Source organism: Argiope bruennichi, chromosome 5 (genome assembly GCF_947563725.1).
Source record: "Argiope bruennichi chromosome 5, qqArgBrue1.1, whole genome shotgun sequence".
Lineage (NCBI taxonomy): Eukaryota > Metazoa > Arthropoda > Arachnida > Araneae > Araneidae > Argiope > Argiope bruennichi.
In genome coordinates this window covers 98,334,116-98,348,066 of record NC_079155.1, presented here as the reverse complement: position 1 = coordinate 98,348,066, position 13,951 = coordinate 98,334,116, and positions in this window count along the sequence as shown.

Here is a 13,951-nt window from a genome sequence, read left to right as displayed (position 1 = left end):
ACGATATATTATTAAAAGGGAGATTTGTTTTAAAATATTTTATTTTTTTTTAATATTGCATTTAAATATTATTTAAAAAATCACCATTTTATGGTTGAATAATGGTATATTTAGATATGAAATGAATAATATACAACGAAATTATACATTGATATTTTATTATGAAATTATACAATTTAAACTAATTGTATGCCTAGAATATACTCTGCTCTTTCTTTTGTATCAAATATACAGAAATTTGACATATCACATATTAAAATGTATGCAATATATCTTTTTATTTTAAACTGACAAAATAATGAATAGGATTATTAGTCATTTAAAAATCGCTGTTTACTAAACGTAAGAGAAGAAAATGAAGAAATATTAAGAAAATAAGTTTAACTTTTCTGAAACAAAAAGAAATTTTTCACGATAGTAAAACTCTCGCAATTTAAAATGCTGTAGTAAAGCTTTGATTTATTATGCTTTATTAAGCTAAAACTTTTCCCAGAATGTGTCATTTTGTAGCTTGGGAGAGCCACTTAGGGATTAAAAATGAAGGGAAACGCCAGTGCCTCGGTGTGAAAGAATATTATATGAGATATTTATTTGAGCAGAATGGCGAACATTTTATTGCAGACGATTTTATTTTTAAAACCATTTCTAAGAAATCGGAGTATTTTAACGTTCTTGACTCGAAAAATCATCTAATTAGCTTTAGAAAGTAGTTTTGTACTTTGAAAGCTTCAATATATATATTTTTTTATGATTTCGTTTATTTTTATTTTCTTTTGTATGAAGAATTGAAAGAGAAATTGTAATTTTTAGAATTTTATCCCCAGGATTTTAATGAGACATCATATTTTAAATCTTCTTGAAAACAGTAACAAAACAACAACAACAATCGAGTAATCCTATGTGCCTTTTGATGGCATGATGACAAAGAAAAGCTTAATGAGTTTGACAAATGAATGATTAGCAGTCTTTAAACAACTGCTGCAGATTTCTATGAAATGGTATACTAAATTTTTTAGTGGAAAGTCCGTCAGTCTGTTTGTCTATCTGCTCATCGAGTGCATGTCAAGATGATAACTCAAAAACGCTATAAGCTAGAGTGATGAAATTCGGCGCGATTTAACAACCATGATTTTTTACATAAACGACAAAAAGTTGTAAGTCATCGTTCCCAAAAAACTGTATTTTTCTTACATCCTAGAGTCTCGTTTGATGCTTAGTAGGTAGCAAAATGCTGTAAGTAAAGACTCTGTTCTTGTAAAATATTTTAGGCAGTTTTTGTGACATTTTTGAATCTTAAAACTGCTGTCATGCAAAAATAAGGGGGAAAAAGATATGAACTTTCTAATTTTATTTGGAAAAACTTGGAACTTGAGGTCAAGAGAGCAATCTACAATTGAAATCGTTACGAATGATGTTTAATCATCTGTTTATTCCAAATCAAGGTGATCCAATCCTGGAATATTTTGATTTTCCTGATGCTTCTTTTTTATCTTTACTATATGCGTTGTTACAAAAAGAGCCTTTATATTCAATGATGGATTAAATCATGATGATGATGAAATGCTTACTGAAGAGATTGGCGTTTCTACTATTTGTTGTGCGGGTTTAAAGAAAACCAATGATATACGTTATATACATCACTGGTGTGCATAACATATTGTAAAAAAAAAAAAAAAAAAAAAAAAAACATTTTTTTTTTTTAACTATGCAATCACAGATGATACAAATGATATTTTGTGCACTCTCTGTTTCGAAACTAATAAGCTGTTTAAATAATAGCGTTATCAGGACCTAAAAATTATTTTATTACTGAAAATATTATTTCATATTTTCCTTAATCGCATTTGATATTCTATAGAATGCCTAGGTATTATGTGAGATGTCTCGACAAAGTATACAATAATTCTCATATTTCATAGTTTGCCTAAGAATGGCTAGATATTTTATAGAATGTTTATGTTTTTTTTATAATGGTGGTAATCTATGCATTTCCGGTAATAATGGACATATAAATATAACAGAGATGCGAAAGGGATTAAATTTTAAAATATGAAAATTGTTGCTGTCAACTTTAATTGATTAATATAGAATGAAATATTCAAATAGTCCATTATCATTAGATTACTGATTTAATAAAAATGAAATTCTGGTAGCTTTCTTCTCTGATATACCTTGATTTCTTTTTAAAAATGCTGTAAACAATTTTGCAAAACACATACATTTAAATTCTATCTGTTTTTTGTAAGTTACATACCCGAAATTTTGCTTTTATTTTATTCGAACATAAGATATTTCCGTTAAGAACTACATTTTCAACTCTTCATTTCACTTGACATAAGCGTTGGGAGAAAGTACAATGAGTATTGTTGAAACTGACAGATATGCAAACGTCAGGATCAATGAAAGAATCAAGGTTGTAGAACTTGGCGAAAATGTTTATGTATATAAAATAAGTGAGATAAAAATAAACTTTCTGGCAGGCTGGGAAAGCGAGCGTGAAATAGGGGACTTAAATTGGAGATGGAGCAACCAGTGACGAGGAAAAGATTTAATGAAGGATCTGCCCTCAGGGCATTATCGGTCTAACTTGAGGATGGAGAAGATCTGAAAGATGGACAGCAATGTAAGATTGTCAGAGAATCGTATAAACGGATTGCTAACTTTGACAGGCTAAATAATTGTGTTGTTATTTTAAACAGACGAAATATAGAAATAATATTTTGTATTGTAATACAGAACTGATGTTTTATCTTGTTTTGATAGTGAAGAAATATCAATTAAGAATATTTTTCGTTGCATGTTGAAAGTGAAGAAGTATAGAAAGATTATTTTATATTATTACAGTTAATAAAAAAAACACAGAAATAATATTTTTTTTGTACAAAGGCGGCAAAAAAACATAGAAAAAATTGCTTATTTGTATGTCGACAATGATGAAATGAAATAAGAATATTTTGTATTGTATGTCGAGAGTGAAGATAGAAACATTTACCTGAGAAACCAAGCTTCACACGGCTTTTTTTTTTTTTTTTTGTATTCTACGGCTTTTTTAAAGTTATAAGCGAATGAACTGTAAACACGGTATCGAACATGAGAAAATGGCATGGGAATTCGAAATTCTGACCTATACTCCAGCGCTGACACGCTTATGCAGGTCATGTGGATATTAAGTTATATAGATATAACACTTGTGGATATTAAGTTATAAAAAAAATATTGTGTGTGTGTGCAAAATCGCGTTTTTTCAGGAAATATAACTATATAAATCAACTTAGAAAGAGTAAAATTTATCTAAATACAAAATTTGATCCAAATTGATGGAGCCATTTTCGAATACACAATATATATATATATATATATATATATATATATATATATATATATATATATATATATTGTTACGAATCTGCGATGCGGCTTTCCAGCATAGTTGGTTCCATGGGAGGTCCCAGAGCTTGGCGACGAATTTGGCGACTGGCGCCAAAATAGATTATACCCGAAACATCGAGAATTTTCCCAATCCGTCCAGTAGGAACGGAGATACGTTTCGAGCGTTCCTGATTGGTTGAGAGGCTTCTAGCCCCGCCTTCTGAGACCTATAAAAGGAAGCACCCGCAGCTGCCGGGCATTGGTGAATTGGTTTGAGAACCAATGGAGTCGAAGAGTAGTCGTAGTGGTGAACCAGTGGTGAATTGAGTAGTCAAAAGCGACGGCGAAGAACTCCTCTTCCAGGGACTAGCGGAGCAGCGACGGAGTAGAGCTGCTGTGTATACTGTTGTATGCTGCACGTCTCGGCTGAAGATAATCGTCTTCTGTGCTGTATATAGTTGTCGTCTTTGTGCTGTCCTGTGTGTCTTCGTCGTTGTTTCTTTTTCTACTGCCGCCTGCTGATTGAGCGTTCTCCACACCATATAACATCCACTATCCAAACGAACCCCAGGAAAATTCCGTAACAATATATATATTTCTTCATTATAGACATACTATCTTATAACTTTAAAAGAGCAATTCTTTTATATATATATATATATATATATATATATATATATATATATATATATATATATATATATATAAGAATTGCTCTTTTAAAGTTATAAGATAGTATGTCTATAATGAAGAAATACAGAATGAATATTTTGTATTGTCTTTTGATAGTAATTAGGGAAAAATATCTGTGTTCAACTTTGACATTAACTATGCATTTTGTATCTAACTTTTGGATCTGCTGACTTCAAATTTGGCTTCATTACTTCCTCATTGGTTAAAAATCACGCTCCTTTCAATGTGAACAACTATGATGTCATTGGTTAAGATAATTGAGTCCTGCTATGGAATGCTGACATGAAGATTCTCTTAAAAATGCCAGAAATCTAGCGCTTTAGCGTAGTTATCATTATGTTTGGAAGCATTTCCGACCCTTCATTGCTATGTGGTTTTGAGTCATCTTGGTAAGATTTTCCTCATTTTGAATTGCTGCTGAGACACTCTATAATACTCTTGTTGGAAAAATAACTTGTCAGTTATCGTCTCCAAAGAGAAAAATTTGGCAAAGATAATAATCAGTTCCAATATTGTTCACACTTCTTGATTTATAATGATATGATAATGCTCATAAGTTTGATACTATTTGTAAATTGTTTGATGAATGAGGATAAAAATAGCTCAGAATGTTCTAAGGAATAGATCGCTATAACTGTTAACGCTGATGAGTATAGCTAGAGATACCAGATTTGATATGTAATTGTTTCTCAGGTAGCAGAGAATCCACCATAAATATTGATTTGATAGGAATTCGAGTTACTTAAAAATTATTCGAATGATTAACCTTCTTTCCTAATAATTTCAGAACATATTATTGCAGAATACCCATCTTTACATTATTTTAAAATTCAAATATTTGCTTTTCTATGGTCTCAATTTTATTTAATTGGAAGATTTGTAATTAAAAAAAAATGTATTACATTTTCGGAACAACAAAATTGTTTCTGAGTACAACAAAATAGTAAAATTAAGATTAGTAAGGTGCATATTTTAATATCCCGCTTGCGATTAATCTAAAATCAATATTCTTTCAGTTTATTACTAACTCAAGCTTTGATATATTTCAAAACATTTAATCATTTTTAACATACTGTTTTAATGCTGCAATTCTTTCTGCAAATTTCATGATGAAATAATTTATGTACTATTGTCTGATTTAATGGAATTGTACGACGGTAAGAAAATCATAGCAAGTCTAGAGCAATATTAGGCTATACTACTGGGCAAAACGTTTGCGGCTATTTGATTCTAAAAAAAGAAAAAAATAAATAAATTATGTACGGATTTGTTTCTCAGCGTGACATTAAGAAGCAAATATGAATATCAAAAGCCTTTTAATATCACAAAATTAAGATATTTCCCAGAAAATACATGATAAAATGGACAACTAATACGTTGGCTACCACTAAGTAACCAAGCTTGTATAACAAATAAAAGATGACATAAAAATAAAACACTTATTGAATTTGTGCCCCTTTAACATCAACGATCTTCAGCAAACGTCCAGGAATTGATTTGTAAGGATTCATTATGCATTTCTTATGGAACTTATTTGCGCATCTCTTCAGAGCACGAATCACTTCTTTTTGGTCATGATATTGCTTACAGCTCTATACAACCTTTTCCATTAGGTGCCATACATTCTCGATAATGATCGGATCAGGGCTAAGACAATTTTATTGGATTTCAGGTATTCTTACACACTTTTTGCAGTACGATACTCACATTGTATTGCTGTTAAATCCATTTGTTCTAGCCAAATTGTCAGTGACAAGGAGAGTCCGTGTCCTAAAGGAGATTCGTAGGTTATCAAGATATTTTAGGCTGTTGTATTAGTTTTCAACAACCTTTATCACTATATTACCAAAGTGGCGCTACTCTCTATGTTCTGACGTTGTTGGATCCACTGAAACACAATCGTTTCTCACCAGTGAAACCCATTTGTTTTGAAGTCCATGGATAGGGCAATGTCTTTGTGTGTGAACTTGTGACGGTCTTCCCTGTCTCGGCATTAACGACAATTGTTTCTTGATTCTCTTCTAACTAAAGTCTCGTTTAGCTAACATTCGACAAATAGTTCGAAGTGAAGCTGTGATACCGCTTTTATTATTTATCCTACTACGAATTACCATTTCATCTTGCCCTATTAATTGGCATTTTGTCGTTATAATACTCCTCTAACACGGACGAAGAAAGCTTCAGGATGTCCGGTCTTCTTCCTTGTTTCCCGGTTCCTATTCTTGAGCACTTTAATGAGTGTATTCTTGGAAACACTTTCTTGGATTGTTGTTTTTCTGAGACTTTTAAGTTGATCCTAAAACCTGAAGATTTCGGCATTTTTCTCTGCAATGATCATTCTTAAGTTCTTTAACGTATTGCGCGCTTATTGCCGTCTCTTGTAAGTATACAACTGGTAACGGAGTACTTATATGAAATATTTCAAAAACTTTAGTGGTTGGAAAAATTTTGACTACCCTTTTTCCTGTATTTTTCATAAAATAGTTTAATTTTCAGATTTTAAATAATTTTAAATATTAATATTTGCTTCATATTGTCCCTTCAAGTCAGTATGGAGAACACATTGTACATGATTTGTAGTTTTTTAGAATCAAGTAGTTGCGAAAATTTTGTGAAGCAGTGTACGATGTGTCGGCTTGATTTTTGTATTTTTCTTTATCTTTTTTTAAACAAATATTTATAAAAAGGCTTATACTCTTACTCTTATTTATGGAATTCTGAATTTTTAAATACGTCTTTTTTCTTTACAAATGACTTTTTTTATATTTATTCAAATGACTTTTTATATTTATTCATAATTTCAGAATATTTTTGTATGATATATTATAGTAACTGTAATCTGATTTTGAAATAAAAATTGGATCTTCAAAATGGAGATTTCTAAGGGTTATAAGAACACTTTATAGTTATTATATTGTGTTTCAGATGTCATGAAACGTTCTCATTTCCTTTTTTGAATGCATTGTCTTTCTTTCAGAAAATTTTTAATACGTTTGTAGACTGTGCTGACCATTTCAGAATTCCATATCGTTTAAAATTAGAGGAATTTATTTTGCAGAATAGAGAGGTATACGCTGTCATTAAAAAGAACATTTTTCTAAAATTTTCCATTAGTTATTTTCTTTCAGCCGATTTTTGTTAGTTTTCATTTTGATTTTCAATTTAAGTATCTTACTTTAATTCGAAAGTGTAATATTTCTGTTTAGTGTTTGATGAAAAAAAATATTAAACATCTCCTCTTTCTGTCATTTCATTCTTATTTTAGTGAAATCAAAACCAATTTGCTCATGACTGAAAGCTTGGAAAGTTTCCATATATATCAGATAAAAGATAATCTACTAAGAATGATAGATATAAATGTTATAAAAATATTAGTGTTCTAATCTTGCTATCTCATGGAGAAATTTAGAAACATTATGCGAAGAACAAAATAATGAATAATATCCATTAATTTCAAATGCATAATAATTTCAAAAAATTAAGGATAGCCAAAGTTGGCTGGAAGATAATGATACTTATATGTAGTATTCATGTAATTTTAAACCACACTAAATGTCATAGTAGCCATATCATCGAATGTATTAATAGTCCATGTATTCGGCTTATTTTTAAATGATATTATATACCTTTCTAATATCTCTTCATCCTTTTAAGGGATATTTTTTTTTGTTCTGAAAAATGTTTTCCTTGTGCCAATTTTTTATCCTTTTTCTAGTTCTATATAGTACTTTCATGATTATTTCTGCATCCTTTTTGTAATTCTTGCTCTAGTAGATGCAGTTTTTAAAAATCTTTTTATAAAGCTTTGTCATAAAATTATAGGGTTTTATATGTATATGCAGTAAAATGTAACTAAATAAAATATTTTTAAATTTAAAAATTCTACTCATGAGTTTGCTTTTTTTTTAATTTTTCATTATTATTATCTCTAAAATTGTATTTAGAATAATTCTAGATATAAAACTATTTGATTTAAATATTAATTTTTAAGAAACTTTTTTTTTCTACGAAATTTTAAATGAAATTTTGTGTTTTTCAAAACTACTTATGCCCCTAAAATTTTTTGAAACGAAAAACGAAAACATTTCTTTAAGGATTTCTGTATTATTTTTTTTTTTTTCAGAATGATGAGGATAAGTTTCACAACATAATTCATACAAATAAAAGATAGGAAATTATCAATATCGGCATTTTGATTTTAAAAAAATACATATTGCTGACACTTTTCAAAAAATTAGTATAGAGAATTTATTAAATTGATTTTTCTATTTCAGAATGAGAAATAAATGATTATGCATTTAAAATTGAGACTATAAAATGTATCAAATGAAAATTAAAGTGCAATAAAAGTATGAAGATAGTGTAGTAATATATCATGTTTTTAAACTGATAATTATTTAAATTTGAAATCCCGTACACCTTTTAGATGCCTTTATATTAACTTTAAATTAAATATAGTACTTTGGTTTATACCTGTATGAGATGAAAATTTTAAGATTTGTATATATCTGGTCCTTTAGACTGAAAATGAGATGCACGTGTTAATATAAAGAATCCTTTTAGTGTTTAGAATCTCAGAAATAGTTGTAGGTTTCTTATAATTTGTAACTTTGATGTGAAAGTTTTTGTTATGTGGCTTTCACTATACAACAAGAACCTCCTGCGCAATTGTTGTGAAACTGGACATAGGAATGTAAGGGGTTAACATCCAGCAAGAGTGGCGGACTCAAAGCTTTTCTACTATATTCTTTAATAAAAGTTGTTCTCCTCTTTTTTCTCCTTATGAAAATTGCATGCCACGATTCTTCAGATCTGGAAACCGGAAAAAGGCTATAGGGTGGCAACACAAGTGGAGTGTCCCCCCCTCTTCCGACCCTCGCATAGAATGATGGAGTCCATCACTTCAACATATTATGCTTCATTGTATAGTGCAGAAAGAAAGGAATGCATTTTGGATCTCATTGAAAACAATCTGATATAGAACTATAAATGAGAAGATGACCAAATTTCTTTTATCTCATTTACACGTCTGCGGAAATACAGACTTACAAACGCTCAATCTTTCGGTAGATTTGGCTTCAAATACGATAATATACTACACTTGATGTTAAAATTGTGAAATAAATTTTGCTTATTCAAGTCTTTACATTCTTGAGTTTAGGTATTCACGTGCACGTGGAAGTATTTACTGATAGATGGATTTTGTTTAAACTTTGACACTAATCTACACTTAAGATACTAAAACTGTAGACTAAATTTTGTATTCAAGTCGTTGCATTCTTGAGTTAACTCACACAAGCGCATGTGAAACTACATACTGATAGATACATTTAGTTCAAACTTTGATACAGATCTGTATTATCAATGTTAAACTTGTTCACCAAATTTCATTGCTCTAACTTTTTTTACATTTTATATTTATCGTGTTGACTTGTAGTTTGGCAGCCAGACTAGACGTGACAAAAAAATTGGTGTAAAGACCAAATTTGAAGAGCTTGGATCAAAGCATTTTTGAGCTATCGTTTTCACAAGTAAACATAATTCCAGAAATATGTTTTTCAGAATCAGGGGAGAACTGAAATGTGGAGATTCAGTAAATCAAGAGTTCTAAACTTTTTTTGACGATCCCTATTTATTAGCACAAAATATTGTACGATATTTCCGCAAATTTGTTAGATATTCTGAATATTGGCCAATATTGTGAAATATCTTAAAAATGTTGTTAGGTAATGTGTGTTAATGTTTTCCCTTTGTGTACTTAGTATGCTAGGATATTAATATTCATCTGGTGACAATAACAATTGTGGTGTGTAGCAAAAATATCACCAAGAAATCAGAAAAAATGTCCTTTATTTCAATTTTATTCATGAATTACAATAAAGTGATAGGAAACAATACATCTCCTTGACGTTAAAAGGACAGCACTTGTGGAAAACAAAAACAAACGGTGCATCTTTTTTTTTCTTCTTTTTTTGAAGTGTAATCACTTTCACATCAAACGGTTATGTGCACATCACAAACACAAGTGACCAGTTTAAATATCCAGTAGCAACATATAATAAAGGGTTTTGCTGAATATGCCAACATAGTTATTTCGCTCTTTCAATGACTTTAAAATATTCATGCTGTAGAAGTACAGAATATTCCGTTGCTATAGCAACCAAGATGACATTAATGATGAATTATTTTATAAATAAAGTTAGCTGACAAATTTATTATTGGGACATCATGCTTGTTTTTAAAAATGGGTCTCGGATGATCGCAGAAATTTGAATTTTTTAAGAATAACTGTGCTGACATATTCCAACAAATACATCAAACGGTATATCATTTATTAAATATACATTATATAATTACTCTTTGTTAGATTTATAAATTCATACAGAAATTCTTCAAAAAATACACCAATATTTTTTATCGCTTTTACAACACTGATATCCACGTTCCGCTTATATTTATCCATTTGAATAGAACTATGCATTGCGTCATAACAGAAGCATACTTCAAAAGCCTACAACAAACAAAAGATATTGGCGCAAGATATCAGACTAGGTACTAACTACTACAGCTGTTTAACTCTTATTCTATTTAATAAATTTAAAAATAAATTTACCTAATGAAGTAATTTTATTTAATATATGTATGTATGTATATATATATAAGTTCTTATAAAATTTGTAATTCTGTAGGTACTGTACATGAAAATTGAGCATCAAAATATGACTAGAACTGTGTTTTCAGAAACATGATTCATTTTACCATTAGCATTGAATAATTTTAGGTTAACGATGGTTATTTTGATATTAAATTGTTACATTTAGTAATCAAATAGCCCATATATTTAAATAAAATGATTTTGAAATAAAAAGACAAGTTTTTTTAAAAAAATTCATTACCATTTATATATGCATATATATATATATATAACTACCCATACCATGCAGTAAAAAGTGAAAAATGTATCTACAATGGGAATTCAAAACATTGCTGGGTTTCTACTTTCAATGTCATATATATATATATTTGACTTTTTTATTTCATCTATTCTAAAATAATTTTTTTTAATTGACGAATTTATCCACTAGGAAGCAAAAATGTGGCGCCGAATAGTAACTTTAATTTTCATATATATATATATATATATATATATATATATATATATATATATATATATATATATATTATTTTGACATTCTAGCTCGTACCATAATTATTTTGGTACTTACGTATTAACGCAACCAGGCCAAAATCCGCATAAATCGCCAAATTTGGCGACCCTAATTCTTACTCAACTTGTACAAATTTGTACAATCTTACTCAACTTGTACTAATTTTTACTCAAACTTACAAATCGCGCCAACCTGGTTTCGATAATACGTAAGTACCATTATTTTCAAAAATTAAAATATTTTAGTAATGCTGTATTTAATTTTTAAATAGTTTGTAAAAAAAGCAAGAGATTTACTTTTAATCATTCATTTTATTCTAATTTAAATTTTCAGAAAAAAAATGCCATATTACTTACACATGCCTCTCGATAGGCTCACAGAGATAAAGAACACTGAAGAACTAATATTTTTTCATCAGAGATTGAAACGATGAAATGAAAGATGTTTATTTCTATTAAGCTTTTTTTTTAGGATATGTATTTAAATGCAATTCTTTTCAATACTTTATTATTATTATTTCAATAAAACAATAAGCCTTTGTCTCTAAAAATAGCTTCGCTGCATTGAATGAATTATAATCAGCTTGTCTGAGCTGAGAATAGTCCAGTAGAATACCGGGCTAAAATTTAGATAGTTAACTGATAATCTAAGTGTTTTATATTTGTATTATGCGTATGCCTAAAATTAACATACTATATTTCTGAACAATAGAAGTGATTGTATTTTATGTCTAATTCATATTTTCTTATTAATTTCTTAAATTTGAATATTTTTATTCAAATTCAAGAAATTAAAATCGATTCTTTCTCTCTTTTTTTTTTTCTTCTTTCCTCAAATTATAAAATTTTCGTTAGCAATATTAATAGAACAAATAAAATAAATCAATTATGTAAGGTCATTTTATAAATAATACTATTCAGATTAATGCAAGTAGAATAATTAGGTTAATGAGTATTACATATGTTAGTCTCAGTATTAATTTAATTAAAAATATATAAAATATTAAAGTATGACATGCATTGAATAGTATAGAAAAATTGTGATTTTATCAATGTTTATATGTCTTTAACTTTAAAAACAATAATATTCCTTTTTATCTACAGCATCAACTTTTCTAATTGCTTATATTTAAAACAGAAATAATGTTACAGTAAAAAAGATCAATGAAATTTTATGAATAACATTGCATAAAAATTCTATATGCAATGAAACATTTTCTTTTTTTTTCAGAAAATATTATTATTTTTTGTATTGGAATATACCGGAATTGTATATTCCTATACAAATTTATTGACATTTATTTTGTGTTATTTATTTAATTTGTAATAGAAATACAAATTGATAAGTAGTCATAATCAAATTTGGAGAAAAAAAATGAAGTATCAATTCTTTGAAGTGAAGTTAAAGCTATACAAAGCTGTTATTTTACTTGCTAAATAACACAGATTATTTAGTTTCGTATCAATTTTTATTATTAGTTTGTACATATAAGACACATTCTGAAAAGCTTATTTCTACGAGAGGCACTGTGTTTATTCTTTTCTAGATACGTAATAAAGCGATTGTTCTGTTCTTTCTGAAAATAAAAGTGATTGTTTTTATACTTTTAATAAGCAGCTGTATCAAATGAGCATGGGATTATTAATTTACAAACTAGATTCAGTTGAAATATTGTTATGATATATTCAGTAAAAGATGAAATGTGAGAGATATGTCAATCATTATTTTTAAAATCCTTAAAAATATTCTAAAAGTAAATTGCCACAATAATAATAGCAACAATTATAAAAATATAAAAATACTGTTTTAGATTGAAATATAACATGAGATATGTAACCAGTTGACCAATGTAAAAGTGTTACTCGATTATTTAAGGCAGCTTTCAAAATTTAAAAAGAAAATTCTTTTAAATAATAAATAGTAAAAACAATATTTTTAAAATGCCGATTTTTGAATGAAATAGCATGCACTCGATTGGTTCTGCGAATATTTATCTGTGAAATCTATCGCATGTTTTGCGCCAATAGTTAGGATAGCGTACGTGGTTATGTTTATTATGTAATTGTGATGTATCATTAATTTACTCTAGTATTTACCATCAAACTTTGGTATGTTTTAGATATGTTAGTTAAAAAAAATGAATCATCCCAGTTTAAAATATATTTAAAAATCAGGAATTATTTTCTAAACAAAATCTTATATATATATTTAGATGACTGCGTTTTCCATTTTACATGCGCCGTTTCATTATAGCTGCCAATATTACGAACTGAAATTTACTTACTTTATTTTTAACGTAACGAAATGATATTTTTCATTTTTAGTGTGAAAAAATATAAGATTTTTCTTTCATTTTTTTATGAATGTTAATTATTTCTTACAATACTAAAATTAATTGTTTGTTCTAACAATAATTCATCTGTCTGTTTATGACACATGATAGAGAAAAATATAATGGACAATAATATTCGTAATTCATTTATTTGTTGAAAATTAAAAATAAATGGTATGTTAAAAATGAAATAAACATTTACTGTCTGTTCCAAATATAATATCATTTATGCCACATTAATGTATGCTTATTCAGCAAGTTATATTAATTTCATTATATAGATAATTCTGCCATTTATGGCATGATTTTTATTAAATAATAACGTGTTTCAAAATTTCTTAGAGTTAAATATATTTTATTTTGCCATCCCAACTGACGCAGACTTATC